Raw genomic sequence first — 18,787 nt, 5'->3', positions numbered from 1 at the left:
TTTCTTTCTTTCTTTCTTCTTTCTTTCTTTCTCTTTCCCTCAATGTTTTTCTCTCTGTCTCTCTCTTTCTTCTGGTAGTAAGTGTCCTCCCACCTGGAACAAACCAAATAGGAAGCTGCTGCTCTTCTATTTGGTTAGCCTCAGAGTTTGCAAATACTGTTTTCTGGATCAATTGCTGGCAATAAACACACTTAACATAGAGTATATTAAGCAATGATAATGCTTTCAAGAAAAATAAATCAAGAGAGAGGATGAAAAACACCTTGGGAAAGGCAGTCACTGAGCACCTCGCCAACCAAGTCCTGCAGGTATCTGTGGAAAGCAGATTCCAAGAGGATTGAGGAGCAAGGACCAAAACCCTGATGTAGGGACATACTGCTGTATTTCTTTATGTTCCACTTTGCAGATTCTCTAAAAAGTAAAATTTGGGGGGGAAGTTTCTGACAATAGTAACTGTAAATCCTGCATATCCTTTGGATTAAAAATAACAACTTAACACAATAGAAATATTGAAGGCCACAGAAAGCCCTGCACTTTATTTTCACTGAAGTAGCTATAATTCTCAAGGACAATGACCTGGTCAGGTTCCTTTGACAGCAGCTCTGACCACTAATCACCAGCTCTGATTCCAGCCTCTCAGGCTGCCTGGGGAGACTGCTGACCCCACTTTATTTTTAGTTGAACTAAGGTTATAATAGACACATGCACACACACACACACACACACACACACACACACACACACACACACACTGTACTTTGTGAATGACCTGCAAACCCTCCAATCAAAAAGTCAACTGGAAAGAATGTCTTTGGGTGTCCTATTGAAAAATAGAATAAAACATTTTCAGGATTTATGGCTACTTTTGAAAAAGACCATCTATGATGTATTTTCTACGTTTTCTCTCATTTCTTGCTGTCGTTTCTCTGAGATCTTTTCTACTCTGTCAACTTGCCTTCATCATTGTGGAATGATCTAGATGGAAGATCTTCAACTGGACCTTGTAGTTTCACTACTGGAGTTATTTTGTATGAGAATATGCTAAGTAATTCCTCAATGGGTCCCCTCTTAGGTCCTATCACTCTTGAGGTGCCTCTGAAATAAAACAACACTTGCATTCCTGAAAAACTCCACATTGGGCAAAACTGTGCACTAAAAATAACAGGCTTTATGAAAGAGAGAAAGGTAGAGGTAAACATTCAATGCCTGTGCAGTTCTGTGTCTAGAGCACTAACAAAAACAATGCTTTGAACCTGGGGAAGGTATCATGAACTTCCTTGGCTGTAGATATTAAAAATGCATAAAACTAGCAGAGTGAACACAGCAGCAACCATCGGACTGGATCAGAGCTGCAGGAACAGAGACCAGGCGGGTGGCAGTGGCCACTGCTAGGGTGGCTGCAGGAAACGGTGCAACCTGCCCTGAGCCTAGAGCGCACAGAGTGCAGAGCCCACATCTTAGGAAAGCCTGAATGCAAGAACGTGTTTCTAATTTTCTTTTCTTTTCTTAAAAAATACAAATTCATTTTTTTCTGTCATTTTTTATTATGTTCAATTAGCCAACATATAAGTACATCATTAGTTTTTGATGTAGTCTTCAACAATTCATTAATTGCATATAACACCCAGTGCTTATCACATCACGTGCCCTCCTTAATACCCATCATCTGATTATCCCATCCCCCTACCCTCCCCCTTCTGTAACCCTCAGTTTGGTTCCTGGAGTCAAGAGTCTCTCATGGTTTGTCTCCCTCTCTGATTTCTTCCCATTCAGTTTTCCCTCCCTTCCCCTATGGTCCTCCGCTCTCTTCCTTATGTTCCACATATCAGTGAAACCATATGATAATTGTGTTTCTCTGATTGACTTATTTCACTTAGCATAATCCCCTCCAGTTCCGTCCATGTCGATGCAACTGGTGGGTACTCATCCTTTCTGATGGCTGAGTAATATTCCATTGTATGTATGTACCACATCTTCTTTATCCATTCATCTGTTGTAGGGCATCTTGGCTTCTTCCACAGTTTGGCTATCGTGGACATTGCTGTTATGAACATTGGGGTGCAGGTGCCCCTTCTTTTCACTACATCTGTATCTTTGGGGTAAATACCCAGTAGTGCAATTGCTGGGTCATAGGGTAGCTCTATTTTTAACATCTTGAGGAACCTCCATACCTTTTTCAGAATGGCTGTACCAGCTTGCATTCTCACCAACACTGTAATAAGGTTCCCCTTTCTCCACATCCTCGCCAACATTTGTTGTTCCCTGTATTGTTAATTTTAGCCACTCTAACAGGTGTAAGGTGATATTTTATTGTGGTTTTGATTTGTATTTCCCTGATGGCTAGTGATGTGAAGCATTTTTTCATGTGTCTGTTAGCCATTTGTATATCTTCTTTGGAGAAGTGTTTTTTCATGTCTTCCGTCCATTTCTTGACTGGATTATTTGTTTTTTGGGTGTTGAGTTTGATAAATTCTTTATAGATCTTGGATACCAGCCCTTTATCTGATATGTCATTTGCAAATATCTTCTCCCATTCTTTGGATTGTCTTTTAGTTTTGTTGACTGTTTCCTTTGCCACGCAGAAGCTTTTTATCTTTATGAAGTCCCAAAAATTCATTTTTGTTTTTGTTTCCCTTGCTTCTAGAGATGTGTCTTGCGAGAAGTTGCTGTGGCCGATGTCGAAGAGGCCTGTGTTTTCCTCTAGGATTTTGATGGATTCCTGTATCACATTTAGGTCTTCTATCCATTTTAAGTTTATCTAATTTTCTTCAAACATTGCTGAAAAGGCTCCTATCATGAGCGCAATAGCCAAGTTGAGAGCTTTTCCTTTCTTGTTCAAGGTTATAATTCCACTCAATTTTTTTTTTTGGCCTCCCTTTGTTCAGGAACATATGTGCATGAGCAAATATGATTTTTTTTAAAAACACTGATAGATTTGCCTGTCTACTGCTTGTTCATGAGCTTCATGTTATAGAACCAACACATTGTGGGGGAACAGCCTCTACTTGACTGGTTAGAAACTGGGTTCTCTTCAATTAGCAAGAAGATTAAGGTGTTGCCTGGGCCTTGGCCTCACTCATTGACAGAGTACGAATAGCAACAATAGCAGGTCCCATGTATCTCGTGATTTCTATGGGCCAGGCACTTTGCTGAACACTTTATAGGTATTACCATATTGAATCATCATGGTGATCTTATGTCAGAGAAATTTCCATCCCCACTTTACACATGGCAGAATGGAGATGGAGGGAAGTTAGGTGACTTGGTTGCTGTCACATAGCTGGCCAGGAACACAGGACTCAAAACTCATTTCCAAACTTCATGCTCTTAACCATCTCTTCCTTGATTCTGTGAACTTTGAGCAGAGTCTTGAAATTATTATTCATTCAAAAATTGATTTGATACCAGGAGAAATCAAAACTCTTCTCTGGACAATCAAAATGGGTCATCTGTGTGCCTTTTGCTCTTGGTTCCCATTCTCTGCCCACCAAAGGGACAGCTATCCAATCTTCCTAGCATGTGTTGCACCATCAGATGAGGTATGTTTGACACATTGCTTGGTGCTGTATTTTGCTAAATGCACTACAGACTGAATGCCAGAAAGGGTTATAGAAGGCTGACAAACCAGACTGGGAATGTAGGGTTAAGATGCCTGGTAGACCAAGAATGGGAAGGTTTAAAACAGCAAATCATTAGTCTTTGCCTTGACTTTTTGTGTGTGTTAGATTGAAAACAATAGAAATTGACCATGTCACAGTTCTGGAGGCTAGAGGTCTGATATTTAGGTGTCCACAGAGCCATGTTTGCTTGGGGAATGTTTCCTTTCTCTTCTAGCTTCTTGTGGTTTGCTGGGAATCTTTGGTGTTCCCAGGCATGGTGCCGCACCTGCCAACCTCTGCCTCTGTTGTCACATGGCCTCCTCCATGTCTCTGTCTTCACATGGTGCCTTCTTACAAGGCTACCAGTCATACTGGATTGGGGCCCACCCTACTTTTGTGACCTCACTTTACCTTAACTAATTACATCTGTAATCACCCCTATTTCCAAAGCAGTTCACATTCTGAAGTCCTGGGAGTTAGGACTTTTGCATATTTTTTTGAGGGACAGAATTCAACCTATAACACTCCATTGATTCTTTTTTCTTTTCCTTTTTTTTTTTAGAAGTGAGTATATCGCTGTAACTTTCATGGTATAGAATAATGCATCTAAGAAATATCACCTATTAAATCATGTATTTATACCTCTATTACTAGCCCCTGAGTTCATTTGATAAGTACTTTTAGAAATAATTGAAACTTTACATGCAATAACTATAAAAAGACATATCTTAAATCCCAGAAACCTGAGGACCCTAGAAATAAACACCACACCAATCCATTCAGAGCTCCAAAAATTAAGAAAAAATGAGGAAAAAATTCTCAGAGCATAAGGAATAATAGAAGCATTGCCACAGGAACACAAAGGGGTTAAACTTACCCCTTCTTTCACCCCAGCAGTTGACTCTATCTTCAGAATAAGCTACCCTTACATAACATACTGTCTTGTAACTTCTGGCTTCCTTCTGCCATCAAAGTGGCAGGAATAACCAAGAGTGCAAAAAGGGGGAAGAAAGAATCTTAAGGTGATGGCAGGAAATAATTGTACTAGATGGACTATTGCACATATGCTTCGTAAAGTAGAGACTGAATGTAAAGTAAAAACAAAGTTTGTAATATTCTACTATCCCAAATTCTGAATCAAGGGAATTGGCTCTAAACCCATTTACATCTTTAGAATACCTCGAGTAACTTCTTTGGTTATTACATCAGCCAACCATTTTGCATATAACTGTATTCATTTATGTTTTCCCATAGCTTAAGGCAGCTTTCCAACAATGGTGCATATATGGGATCCCTGGAAGCAGACATCAAGTGGTTCACACCAAGGCTTATGATCTCATCATGGGCAAAAGTTTCAGGAGATAAATAAAATTTTTAGAAGAAATGAAATACAAAATAATGAAATTTCTTTTCTCAAGTGAAAAATCCTCATTGTAGTAGCTCAAAGTAACATTCTTTAAAATCTTGGAAATTCATCCACAATCTAGAGGTCACAAAGTAGATGAAGCCAAAGGAATCTATAATCACACTTCACTCTGTTTGGATCTCTACCTGTATCCCATTCCCTGTCTCTGTAGCTGTTTGCTTATGGACAGGTGGAAGGATATGAAAATCTATTCTTATACCTATAGGGTTTTTCCTTTTAATTTGTTTTGCCTTTAAATTTTGACTATGATCCTCTTTAAACACTTCAATATCTTGTCAGCTTAAAAGAGGAAAAAGAATTATATAAGGAAAAAAACCATAAGAGTTTGGAGCAACAGAAATGTTACAGTGTTTGTTTGATTCCCTCTGACTCCGGCTTTAGCTTCTACCCTGGTAATTCTGTGTACACTTGTCTGTTGCTTTTCCCATAAGACTAATTAATACACTGATATACACTTCTTTTTTTGTCCTGAGATAATTTGGTGGGGGGCTGATTTAATGCATTACTTCCTTCTCAACCAGGGTATAAGCAATGGAAAAAGCCTGATCTAACACTTTTTATAGAGCACGTTATAAAATATTCTCCTGTTTAATCATTATCACAGCTCCAGGGGTTAGATTTTTATCATCTCCATTCACTGTTCAGGAAACGATTATAAATTTATTCATTCCCGAACAGAAAACAGCATAGGAAGAAAATTACAAAGCACATCTTTCATCATCTCCTATAATCCTGCACTTCAAGATCAGCCCAACATGTAGGTGGTAATATAACCAACACTGAGCATTTGAGCTTCTTAGATTTTTCCTGTACATACTGTGATTCAAAGATGGAACAGAGACATGAAAAAATATTCATCATCATTAGCCATCAGGGAAATTCAAATCAAAACCACATTGAGACACCACCTTACACCAGTTAGAATGGCAAAAATTGACAAGGCAAGAAACAGCAAATGTTGGAGAGGTTGTGGAGAAAGGGGAACCCTCTTACACTGTTGGTGGGAACACAAGTTGGTACAGTCACTTTGGGAAACAGTGTGGTGGTGCCTCAAAAAATTAAAAATAGAGCTACCCTATGACCCAGCAATTACACTACTGGGTATTTACCCCAAAGACAGATGTAGTGAAAAGAAGGGCCATACGCACCCCGATGTTCATAGCAGCAATGTCCACGACAGCCAAACTGTGGAAAGAGCCAAGATGCCCTTCAACAGATGAATGGATAAAGATCTGGTCCATATATACAATGGAATATTACTCAGCCATCAGAAAGGATGAATACCCAACTTTTACATCAACATGGATGTGGCTGGAGGATATTATGCTAAGTGAAATAAGTCAAGCAGAGAAAGCCAATTATCATATGATTTCACTTATTATTGGAACATAAGGAATAGCATGGAGAACATTAGGAGAAGGAAGGGAAAAATGAAGGGGGAGAAATCAGAGGGAGAGGTGAACCATGAGAGACTATGGACTCTGAGAAACAATCTGAGGGTTTTAGAGAGTAGGGGGGTGGTGGGTTGGGTCAGCCTGGTGATGGGATTAAGGAGGGCATGTGCTGCATGGAACACTGGGTGTTATATGAAAACAGTGAATCGTGGATCACTACATCAAAAACCAATGATGTATTGTATGGTGACTAATGTAACTAATAAAATAAATAAATAAATAAATAAACCCCACAGAGATGGAACAGAGAGATTTCACTACCTCATTAGCTTTTCCCTATTTTCCTAGATGTCAACATACAAAGTTAATCCAGGTAAATGCTCCTTTTAACATATAAATACAAATAGTTATTTTTCTTTGTAAGCAATTATAGAAAAGTTTAACATCATAAATTTAAGAAGGAAAGAGAAAGAAAATGTATAATGTCCACAGTCTCACCACCTAGATAAGTTAGATATTAACAGCAGGCAAATGTATTTGAAAATCTTGAATATATATGAATGTGTGAGTGTGCTAACAATAGATCCATTATTATTTTGAAGTAGTTTGTTCTCAAATAATATGCATTCAATAATTTTCATGTCAGTAAATAAATATCTACCTTATCATTCTCACTGAATATTATTCTATTGTATGTGTTACATTATTAATCATCTATTTTTTTAAAAATAAAAGATATTGTGCATCAGAGCTGGGCATGTGTAAACAATACTATATGTGAAGGAGAGAAAGGTTAAGGATATTTTAAAGGAGAATATGAAGGAGAAACATCACAGAATTCCAAGCCTATGATTAGTTTGCCTGAAAGACCTATTGATGTGGTCTTCAAACACAGTTGAAATTGAGGGTCACTGGCCTCCATGTTGTGGTTGGTGCAAGTGCCATGGGGACAGTGCTTGAAGCCAAAATTTGCCAAATATCTAGTTTCCTTCCATGTTCATCCATGTTTAAGACAATCCAAAGGGTCATTTTCAGCTGCAACTAGAAAAAAAAAACAGGATGTTTTAGAAATGACAACATTTTTGTGTTTTCTCAAATACATCACAACTAATAAATTCAACTCAGGTCTCAAATATTTACCTTATGCACAGTGCTTGACACCATGTCACTATAGTCTTCACTGATGATCAGTTATGGTAATCCTTTGCTGCCTCCATCCCTGCTCTCCAAATTCTCACCATCGGAACTCAGTAGCTAAAAAGAGTAGGAGAAATTTTTGGATAAATTCTTTGCCACTCAAAGAATTTCTATTTGGTCTCCATATTGACTCAAGTAAGCTGCCTCCCTTGCTATTCAAACCTGTTAGCTGACTATTTGCTATCTGAACCAGGAGTATATTTGTTGGAGATGCATACCTTAACAAACTCCCAAACGCATGTTCACCTGGGAGGAGGAAGTTTGGAGGAAAAGTGTAGATTTGAGGAAGGTTAGTAGATCTCTTCATGTTAGTGTGATTTGGTGAGGGATTATAAATTAGTGAAATGATGTATCTGTAAGAAAGCTGAGAAATGACTTGGTAAATGGGAATAAGAGAAGAACTGTATGGAGCAGAGTAACTTTGACATCGTGTTCAGCTCATAAAACCCCTTCTACTTACTCTTTAATGAAATGAGTTTAGAATTTTGTACTTTCCTTGCTTCCTTCACCTCTCTTGTGTCTTCTTCTTGTTTGTCCATTTATTTATTGGATAATCTAAGTAACAATTCTCATCATTGTCTGCATAGTACTTTATTATCTCAACACTTGACTCAACCAGAGGCATAAATGAAAGCAAGGCAGCTAATGAAACCAGAATTCGCTTCATAAACAGGGAAACATCTGGAAGACTTTGGGTATTATTTTGCTTCTTCAGCTGGGGGTTTGTTTGCCCTTTGCTTCTGATCTGCTCCTAGATTTTCACATATGAGCCAAAAAATACTTTGACTAAAGCAATGTTTCCCAACCTTGTGGGATTATGAGCATCGCCTGGGGACAACTTGTTAAATGCACAGATCCAGACATCGCTGAATCAGAATTTCTAGGGAATTGTCTTGGAAATGGGTATTTTTAAACAAGGGTCCCAGATGATTCTCACGATCAGACAAGTCAGGGCTCACTGGACTATGAGGACTTTTGTGATGTGATCTAAAAATACGTCTATCCGTGTGTCAACAGCACAGAGCCCGCAGCAAGTGTAAGGCATGAACAGCTCAATAAATTTGCATCAGGACCTGAGACCTTCATTAACATCCTAAACTTTGGTACCATTATTCACAAGCTTTAGTATCCACTGGTGATATAAACTGCCTATTCCCTGCTCCACTCCAGAAGGTTCTAAATTAGTAGGTCTGGGGGAGGACAAAGACCAGTTGAGAAACACTGATAAATCAGTGCCATTCATCATCTCTGCTTGAAGGCCAGCCTTAAGCAAAATGCTAAAATAAACATAATTGTTCCCAATTATCTCTTCCTCCCTCCCTCCATCCATCTCTCTCAGTCTCTCTCTATTTTGCTCTCTAAGGCCAGAGGTGGCCTTACATTACCTCACAAGGGCTTGGATGCTCAGGCCCCGTCAGGAATCTACCCTCTTTCCCCACCACTGTTCCAATCTTTTTCCCCATTTCCCAGTACAAACTCTATGATCCTTTCCCCATCTATATGCCCCGGTCTCCCTAAATTTCTCCAGTCCATCAAGATAGCTCTCTTGAGCTTCAGATATTTTCATCTGCAAAGCATCCAGGGATTTGCCACCTGGATATCCCAGGAGTATGTGAAAATTTGGAAGTTTAAACCATAAGCTCTCGTGCTGTGATTTATCCACCCACATGCCTAAGCAGACCCTGGACATTGTCCTCGAGTCTTCATTCCACTCCTCCCCACCCTTTTCCTCAACATCACATCCAGAAGCAAGCCCTGTCACTTCTTTACCAAGCACGCCCATTTACCCAAGTCTACTGTCGTTGTCTATCCACATTCTTATACCAGTTTCTGGATTTCTTCCTCCCTCAAAACAACAAACAAGCTAGCAAACCTTGCTCCCACCTCTGGCTTTCCCATTCCAGAAAATGGCATTACCATCCATTCCAGAGTCTGAGGGCAAAAAACTTGGAGTCTATCTTCTCTCTATCCCTACCTGCATCTGATCTATAAGCAAATTCTCTGAAACTCACCTTCAAAATATATGCCAGATCTGAGCATTTCTCCCCTTCTCCATTACACCACTCGGGTCCTAGCCACAGATTTTGCCTCAAATACTGCAACAACTTTCTTGTTTTTCTCCTGCCACCACCTGGTGACCGGTCTCCATAAAATAACCAGGGTGATCATTCTATCCAGGACTGGCTTTCCACTCACTTGGAATAAAATCGAATCTCCTTGTATGGTATCCTAGACCCTGCATTATCTGATGTGCCTGCCCCTCCACCCTCATTTCCTACCCACAACCCCTCCCCATTACCTCTGCCCCAGCCACACACTTTGGTCCTTCGTACTGAGGACATTTGCACTTCATGTTCCTTCTCTGTGAGATTACTGTGCCCTGGCTCCTTCTCTTCAGGTCTCTGCTCGCTGCCTCCCCAGAGAGCCCTGCCACCTAGCTAGGCTCATCATAAATCCCACTTATCCCGGGACATCCTCATCTACGCTTTTTGTCCTGGCATCCTGTTTGATGTAGCATTTGTGCCAGATTTTTAATTTTTTAACCAAGTATTAGTAGTAGTAGAAACAAAAACTTATCTAGGATATGTGTGATTGGCCTCCATTTTGTTCTGTCAGCTTCTGCCCTGGCCTGATCTGTCTGGTAACCTGGGAGGCTCCCGTACAGTGAGGAGAGTTCTCACTATAATGCATAATCAAATCTGAAAGACTCCCGGAGATCACTCTCTCTTCCTGACCCTTTCCAGAAGCAACCTACTGACACCCCCATATCAAGCACAAATGCAGGGGGCCCCCTGATAAAACAAAGTGTGCTCAGGAAGCTAATTTCCCAATTATTGGGCATTGGTGGGAGAAGTCACAAAGTGGCTGCCCCTGCCTACCGTTGGCCACGGGTGCCACGGTTTGTGTCCCAGCCCGCAGCATACACAAGGCTACCAGGCCATTAATCAGCAGAATAAAAAGAAAGGTGGGAAGTTCTATGCTAAGCACGAAGAAATGTGTGCAAGCAATAACCGGCAAGCAGTCCTACTGCAGAAGGGGTAGAGAAAGATGGCAAGTTCTTTTTTTTTTTCAAGATTTTTATTTATTCATTTGACAGAGAGAGAGCACGAGTGGTGGGGAGAGGCAAAGGGAGAGGGCGAATCAGATTCCCTGCTGACCAGGGAGCCCGACATGGGGCTCAATCCCAGGACCCAGAGATCATGACCTGAGCCGAAGGCAGATACTCAACCATCTGAGCCACCCAGGCACCCAGAGATCACATGTTCTTGCTAGAGCTGTATCATTTATTGTATGAGTTCAATCTTCACCTGTGTGTACACTGTAATGTTTGGCAATACATTTTTATTTTTCAGTAAATCCTTTCAGCAGCAATAAGTTCAAAAGCAAATTCACAAAACTGGAAATGAGTGTTTCATGAAAAAATCCAGTACCACATTTCCATCTCTCAAAAAAGTTGAGGAATGTGCAAACTTACACAAAATGTCAATATTTACCATCCACTACAGGTCAAAGTCATACCAGTGACCATTTGGAGAAGACTTCAAATATCAAGAATTCTTTTTAAAAAAGACTGAAATTGTGAATTATGTGCACACCCAACTTTTCCCAAAGACATTTCTGTCCCATAGGTTTCTTAGTGGAAACAGGATTTGGAGGTGAGCAAAGTGATGCCTGCCCCCAAAAGATGTCCATGTCTTAATCCCTGAAACCCGTGAATCTGTTCCCCTACCTGGTAGATGTGATTAAGGTTATAGACCCTGAGAGGGGGAGATAACTCTGGATTATCTGGTGGATTCAGTGTCATCACAACAGTCCTTATAAGAGGGAAGCCGAAAAAGGTTTGATGATATGAGTGGAGGTAAGAGTCAGAGAGATTTGCAGGTGCTGCACCACCTGCTCTGAAGAAGGAGGAGGGGCCTCAGGCCAAAGAATACAGATGGCCTCTTGAAGCTGGAAAAGGCAAAGAAATTCATCCTGCCCTGGAGCCTCCAGAAGGAATATAACTGTGGCAACTCTAATTTTAGCCCAGTGAGACTTCTGACCTACAGAACTGTAAGATAATACATTTATGTCACTTTAAGCCACTAAGTTTGTGTGCTTTTTTACGCAGCAATAGGAAACTAATTTGCACTCCAACCAAAATCTGTATTTATGTTATCACTGCAAAAAAAATATTTTTATCTTTCATGTGGGACTTTTTAAAAGTGAATTTCAGTAGTATTCCCAACAGTGAGAGATGTTTCACCTGAGACAGAATGAACTTTAGAAATCCTTTACTTTGTTTCCATGAGTTGGGTGAAAAAGTCAAATCATTATTGGAATTAATGCAGCTGATTTTCTATTTGAAGTAGCACTATTTACCTGTTTGCTCAGTTCTTCTGCTAATGGAGCCAACTATGCAGGCAGGTTACACATTTCCATAACAACAACAACAACAACAAAACAATAGAATTGAAAATACCTTCATTTAACATGGGAGAGATTTTTTCCCCTCTGTTAAAAATATGATCCAATATGAGATATTTGAAGATTTCAACAATTTCAAAATAATTCACCATAAAATGCAAATTTGACAGAGACAGCAAGCACTTGTAGAGATAAAGTAAGACTATTTAAATGATCTTTAGAAAAATGCTAGTGACACAGTAATAGAGATATAGATTAAAGTAAATAAACATATTTCTAAGAATAGTTTTGTTCTTTTTAAGTTTAGACAATGAATATAAAGACTTAAATTTTTACTTACTCTCTATGGATATGTGTCATTTCATTTTTCAAGACAGTATTTGCCTTTTAAAAATTGTTAGAAAAATAAATATTTCCAAAATTATATCATTACTGTCAGCGCTGATTTTCACTCTCAGACTGTCTTGGTTGGCACAATAAATTACAACGGTCACTGTGGTCTGATCTGAAATCATCCCCAGCTTGGCCAGTCACTGGGTGTCCCAGTACCCTACTTCGCTCTCTTTTTAGCACTGATCACACACTCAGAATTACCATATTTATTTATTTATTACCATGTAAGTTTTCTGTTACCTGTCTTCCCCTCCCAGAATCAGAAGGTAGACTTCATGAAAGTAAAGCTTTATTGAGAAGTGGAGCCTCCAGTGAAAGGCTTTCTCTTTACCACATAGCAAGCATGCAAATGTGTAAAATAAATGAACAAATCTTTGCTGATCTCTCTGCCTCTGATTTTTCATTCTTAATTCTTAATTCTCCACCTTGTAGAGTCCCGAGGGGGCTCCTTCTAAAGTGTGTCCCTGATTGCCAGGGCCAGAACAAAGGTGAGGCAGCCTATCACTTAGGATAGCACCTCAAAGTGGGCACTCAGAATCAGAGGCTGCCCGCAGTCCATGGCCCCAAGATCGAGGGTCTCCCTAAATTTTGCTAAGCATCGAGTCATGGCCCTGCTAGTTGCATTTCTACTCCACCTAAAACCTTTCTGTGAAATCTCTATGTCCCTCTTTATATAATCCCAGCTCTTCAGTATCGTATAAAAGGTAGTATATCATCTGTGCTTGCTTACCTCTGCTGCCTCATCTCTCACCACCTACCATCCTTATATTTCAAGTGTTTTCTTATAGAAAGCATGAAGTTGAGTCTTGCTTTTTTAACCAATCTGACAATCTGTCCCTTTTTTTTGAAAAATAGCTTTATTGAGATATAATTCACACACCATATAATTGACCGATTTCGAGTGTAAAAGTCAATGGGTTTTAGTATATTTACGGAGTTGTGCAAACATCATCACAGTCCCATTAACCGTCACTGCCCATCCTCCATCCCACACCAGCCCTGTGCACCACTAATCAACTTTCTGTCTTTATATCTGTGTTTTCTGGAGGTTTCACATAAATAGAATCTTAAAAGTTGTGCTCATTTGTGACTGCCTTCTCACACTTAGCACTGTGTTTTTAAGGTTCAGCTATGTCATTACCTGTATCAGGACTTCATTCTTTTTTATTGCCAGATAATATGCCACTGTATGAATATATCATAATTTGTTTATCCATTCATCTGTTGGTGGGCATCTGGATTGTTCCCACTTTAGGGCTATCATGAATAATGTTGCTGTGAGTATTTGTGTACAGTTATTTATGTGGACATATGTTTTCATTAAGAGCAGAATTGATGGGTCACATGGTAACACATGGAACTTGCAAGCTGTTTTTCAAAATGGCAACGTCATTTTACATTCCCACCAGCAATGTGTGAGGGGTCCAGTTTCTCCATACGCATGCCAACATTTGTTACTGTGAATTGTTTTGATTGTAGCCATCTACTAGACCAATAGAGGATGTATATTTTATTGAATTATGTATATATGTATATTACATACACATATCATATATTACATATGTGTATATGTATATATACTATATATGTATATTATATAGAGAACGCATATGTATATTAGGGCTAATATTAGATGGCTCTAATCCAACTTTATATTTTCCTATTTGTTTTTATGTGTCACATCTGTTTCTTTTCCCCCAAACTCTGCCTTCCTGTACTTGAATTGAGTATTATTTTTACACCTCTGTTTTATCCACCATTGCCTTATAGGGTGTATCTCCTATTTTATTTTTGTAGTGGTTGCTCTAAGGTTTACAGTTTACATCTTTAATGGATCAGTGTCTAACTTCAAAAATATTATAGTACTTCAAGTATAGTATAGGAGCCCAACAGCATATACTTTCATTTCAAACCTCCCATTGTGTATGCAATTCTTTTTTTTTTAAGATTTTATTTATTTATTTGACAGAGAGAGAGAGAGAGAGAGAGAGAGCACAAGTAGGCAGAGTGGCAGGCAGATGGAGAGGGAGAAACAGGCTCTCCGCTGAGCAGGGAGCCGGATGTGGGGCTCGATCCCAAGACCCCAGGATCATGACCTGAGCTGAAGGCAGCCGCTTAACGGACTGAGCCACCCAGGCGCCCCTGTGTATACAATTCTTGTTGTACATTTTATTCCTACAGATGTTCTAGATACCACAGTGCATTGGTACTATGGTATCTATATATATTTGCTTTAGATAATCAGTTACCTTATACAGGGATTAAAAATAAGAAAAAAATACCTTTGATAATGGCCCTCATTTTCAAATCATTTCCAATGCTTTTCTTTTCTTTGCTTGGATCCACATTTCTGTGTGGTATCATGTGGTCTCCACCATGGACCCCCTGGAAGTCACTGTCCCTAGATCCCAATTATTTGGGCTTCAGTAATGGGAGGCAGAGTGTAGCAGCCACTCTTGGCAGCCTGCCCTCATCCCCTCCCCTGATTTCATGGCGAGCCTGTACTTCTTTGCCTGAAAAAGCCCTCAACCAAATACTAATACTGAAGAGTATTTGTGTTAGTCAGGGTTCTCCAGAGAAACAGAACCAAGAGTGTGTGTGTGCATGCACATTTGCACGTGTGCGTGTGTGTGTGTGTGAGTGTGTGTGTGTGTGTGTGTGTGGAGAGAGAGAGAGATTTTTAAGAAACTGGCTCATGTGATTGTGGGACTGGCAAGTCTGAAATCTGGAGAGCAGGCCAGTAGGTTGGAAATCCAGGGAAGAGTTGATGTTGCAGCTTGAGTCAAAAGGCAGTCTGCTGGTGGTCTTTTTCTCTGAAGACCTTCAACTGATTGGATGAGGCCCACCCACATTATGGAAGATAATTTGCTTTACTCAGGCTACTGATTTAAATGTTATTCATATCTAGGGCGCCTGGGTGGCCCAGTTGGTCAAGTGTCTGCCTTCAGCTCAGGTCATGATCCCAGGGTCCTGGGATCGAGTCCTGTGGCGGGCTCCTGCCCCACAGGGAGTCTGCTTCTCCCTCTGCCCCTCCTCCTACTCCTTCTTTCAATTTCTCTCTTTCTCAAATAAACAAAATCTTTAAAAAATGAAATAAATTAAATGTTATTCATATCGAAAAAAAGACAAAATACCTTCACAGCAACATTTAGACTGGTATTTGACCCACATCTGGGCACTCTAGCCTAGCTAACTGGACACATAAGATAAACCATCACAGCACTGATGTTTAAGTTCCCCACTCCCTGCCCCCCAGGGTGAAAACTCTGATGGTTGTCTTTTACTGTGTCCTGTAGATCCTCCTAGAAACTAGGTTCCTGTTGCCCACAGTAATGATTTATTTGGTAAGGCAGTATTTATTGATTTCTTTCACTTTGTGGTCTTACCTCTTTCCACCGGGGTCTCTTGGAGTCATTTTCAAAATACACCTCTGGCAATTGAATTGTTTCTCAGTTTACTTCTGAGAAAATTCAAACTAAAATATGGAGCATAGACCCACCACAATATCACATACAATAAGGGATTTCCCCTAAAAAAAAATGTAAGAAACTTTTGTATCCTGGACAATCAGAAGATATTTTTCTACTACAACACAGGTGCAATACAGACATTTATCTCAATTGAACCTCCCTTTCTGAACCCATTGCAATATTTTTTGGATAGATCACTAATAGGAATAAAGTATTTTTAAAGTTAGAGAAGTATTTTTTTATATGAATCATAATGATAAATTTTGGAGACAAAATTATTATTAAGGGTGTAATAATTCCCCACCTATTGTTCAGGGAATTTTTAAATTGTGAAAAGAATGTAGGCAATTTCGTGGAAAACTTAGAAGTATAATAAAGAGTGTTGCGCCAAGCAGCCAAAGCCAAGAGTGTAGTATATATATATCATATATATATTTTATTAGGCAAAGCATATCAGATCATTGTGTCAAGTAAGTGCTTTGATAGTGCTCACAAGTGATTTCTTTTTTCATGGAACTTACAAGGAAATTGCCCACTCTTTAACTCTCAAATATTTTATGAAGTTGATTTATTTGAAATGCAAAATTTTTGCAAAAACATCTCTTACATGTTTAATAATTGAAGGTATCCTCCTTTTAAGAAAAAGGGGTATCCTCCTTTTGATATGTTTTCTGTGAAAGTGTTTCATTTTCTCCTAATCTGCTTTTATCTCTTTGAGAGCATTTTTTGAGGTCACAGACTATATTAACACATTTTAAAGTAAAATTGAAATAAGATAATTAATTATATAAAGAGGGTCATACATGAGACATGTGGGTGACTCAGTCGGTTAAGCCTCTGCCTTCGGCTCAGATCATGATCCCAGGGTCCTGAGATGAGTCCCCATCAGGCTCTTGCTCAGTGGGGAGCCTACTTCTCCTTCTGCTTGCTGCTCCCCCTGCTTGTGCTTTCTCTCTCTCTGACAAATAAATAAATAAAATCTTAAAAAAAAAAAAGAGGGCCATACATGCTACAAAGTTTACATTTAAGAGGTGTGTTACACAATATGAAGAATGCTGGGTTGGATGTACAATTCATAGTTCTAAAAAAATGCTGAAATGTGCCATATTTTAAGTAGCGTTATTAATGACTAAAACTACAGTGATCATATGTCATAGGCTTTTCAGGATACTTAACAAAGAGAATGTTTGAAAACAGGAATCGGCATCAAAGCACATTTCAGATCATATGTCCTGATTTTTATTCAAATTATGGATCCCACTGTCCCCGTCCCACTGCTCTCCCCAATATCCTTCTCATTGAAAAGCAAATTGAATTGAATTATAGTTAACAATCAACTAGCCAAGGTTTATTGACAGAACCTTCAGTCAGAATATCAGTAATTGCTACATACTTACCCCGCTTACCCTGATGCATCCTTTATTTTGAAATAAAACTTTTCGCAAACAATGAATCATGGAACAGTACATCAAAAACTAATGATGTAATGTATGGTGATTAACATAACATAATAAAAAAATTTTAAAAAAACCTTTTCAATATGCCAGTACTCTTCTCTGTTTAACTGCAGAGCCATGATTTATCATTCTAAACCCTCGTTTAAGCAAATGTCAGTATTTATCTTCAAACCCTTCCCTTTTGAATGAAATACATGGATAGGTTCTCCATCAGTAATTCAGACTGTTAAGAATAACTCTGCAAAGCGAGTGAAACAATAACATTACAAACCAACTCCTCCTTTCATAAAAACCATCCCATGCTTTTGGCTCACCTGTTCATCTCTGAGTTTGGGAAATAAATGTGTTTTCAGCACATGGCTCTCAGACTGTTTGCTAATAGCCAGTAAGCAATCTCTTTAAAGAAACCAACAATATATTTGAAATTAGCTGGCATACTTTCTTAGCACAGAGACCTTTCTTACCACAACCTCCAAGGGCAAATTCTGGGCAGATGAAGGGACTTGTGTGTTTGTATGTTAAACCCATCACCGTAACTAGTGGGATTTTCCATCGGTATGATGTCATCATATAATAAATATTAACATTTGGAAAATGATCATGATTTGATGAGGCTATAACGAGCAGCTCTTAAGACCAAAGGTATTGTAATTAGGTAGATGTGACTTTTATACCTCAACTACCCACCTAACTAAATAAGAAACTCACTATATTCCCTTGTGCCAACCTCACTAGGTTTCCGTTCTCTCTTCTGCAAAATGGAAGAATAATGGCCTTTCCTTCTGAGTGCCGTGGAAGCATTAAATGAGATGTTACATTCAGGGTGCTCAGTTCGGCGCCTGGCACCCAAGGACTTCTTTAATAAGGCCCAGATGGTACAGAGTGACCATGTTACCCTGGTGATTTGCATAAAGTAATTCTTCTCAGTACTTTCTTCTTTGTTACTGTCAGATTTTGTTATGGTTGTTCTATGTTCTAGAACTCCAAGACCATCTGAACCCCAAGTACTACTCTTATCGATGTGATCATTTTTTTGAGAAAAAAAACGTTTTAAAATTCTCCACATCACTGGTTTCTAAGGTGAGTGTGTGTACCCAGAGGGTAGCAAAGATGTTCCACTTGAACGAACAAAGAAATATTAGAGTTTCTGTATCAATTTTCTTTCTTCTGTGTTCTATTTTTGTATTAGTGCAAACTGATATGTACAGAATTTACAAATACATATACATTATCAGGGAGGTGTACTGTTCTGGGTGTACAGCCACAGACTTTGGAAGGCATTGTTCTAGAACAGAAATTAACAAACTACAGCCCACAGGCCAAATCTGGCCTACAGCTTATTTTTATAAATAAAGTTTTATTGGAACATAGCCAAGCCAATTTGTTACCATGTTTTCAATGGCTGCTTCTGTCTACAAGGGTAGAGTTGAGTAGTTGAAACAGT

At 39.2% G+C, this 18,787-nt stretch overlaps 1 long non-coding RNA gene across 1 annotated transcript; it reads right to left on the bottom strand.

Moving 5' to 3' along the window:
• Positions 1 to 7,129: 7,129 nt before the first annotated feature.
• Positions 7,130 to 18,225, bottom strand: LOC141370582 (uncharacterized). The gene is made up of 3 exons (XR_012374747.1): positions 18,052 to 18,225; positions 7,560 to 7,673; positions 7,130 to 7,460 (listed from the first exon to the last, which is right to left on the bottom strand). It is a non-coding gene; the product is annotated as an uncharacterized lncRNA (long non-coding RNA).
• Between the last annotated feature and the right edge of the window lie 562 nt (positions 18,226 to 18,787).

This window comes from Callorhinus ursinus, unplaced genomic scaffold (assembly GCF_003265705.2).
Source record: "Callorhinus ursinus isolate GAN/ISIS: 27379988/994484 unplaced genomic scaffold, GSC_fseal_2.0 scaffold39, whole genome shotgun sequence".
NCBI lineage: Eukaryota > Metazoa > Chordata > Mammalia > Carnivora > Otariidae > Callorhinus > Callorhinus ursinus.
The sequence above is the reverse complement of the archived record's forward strand: the minus strand, read 5'-3'. Positions and strand labels throughout refer to the sequence as shown.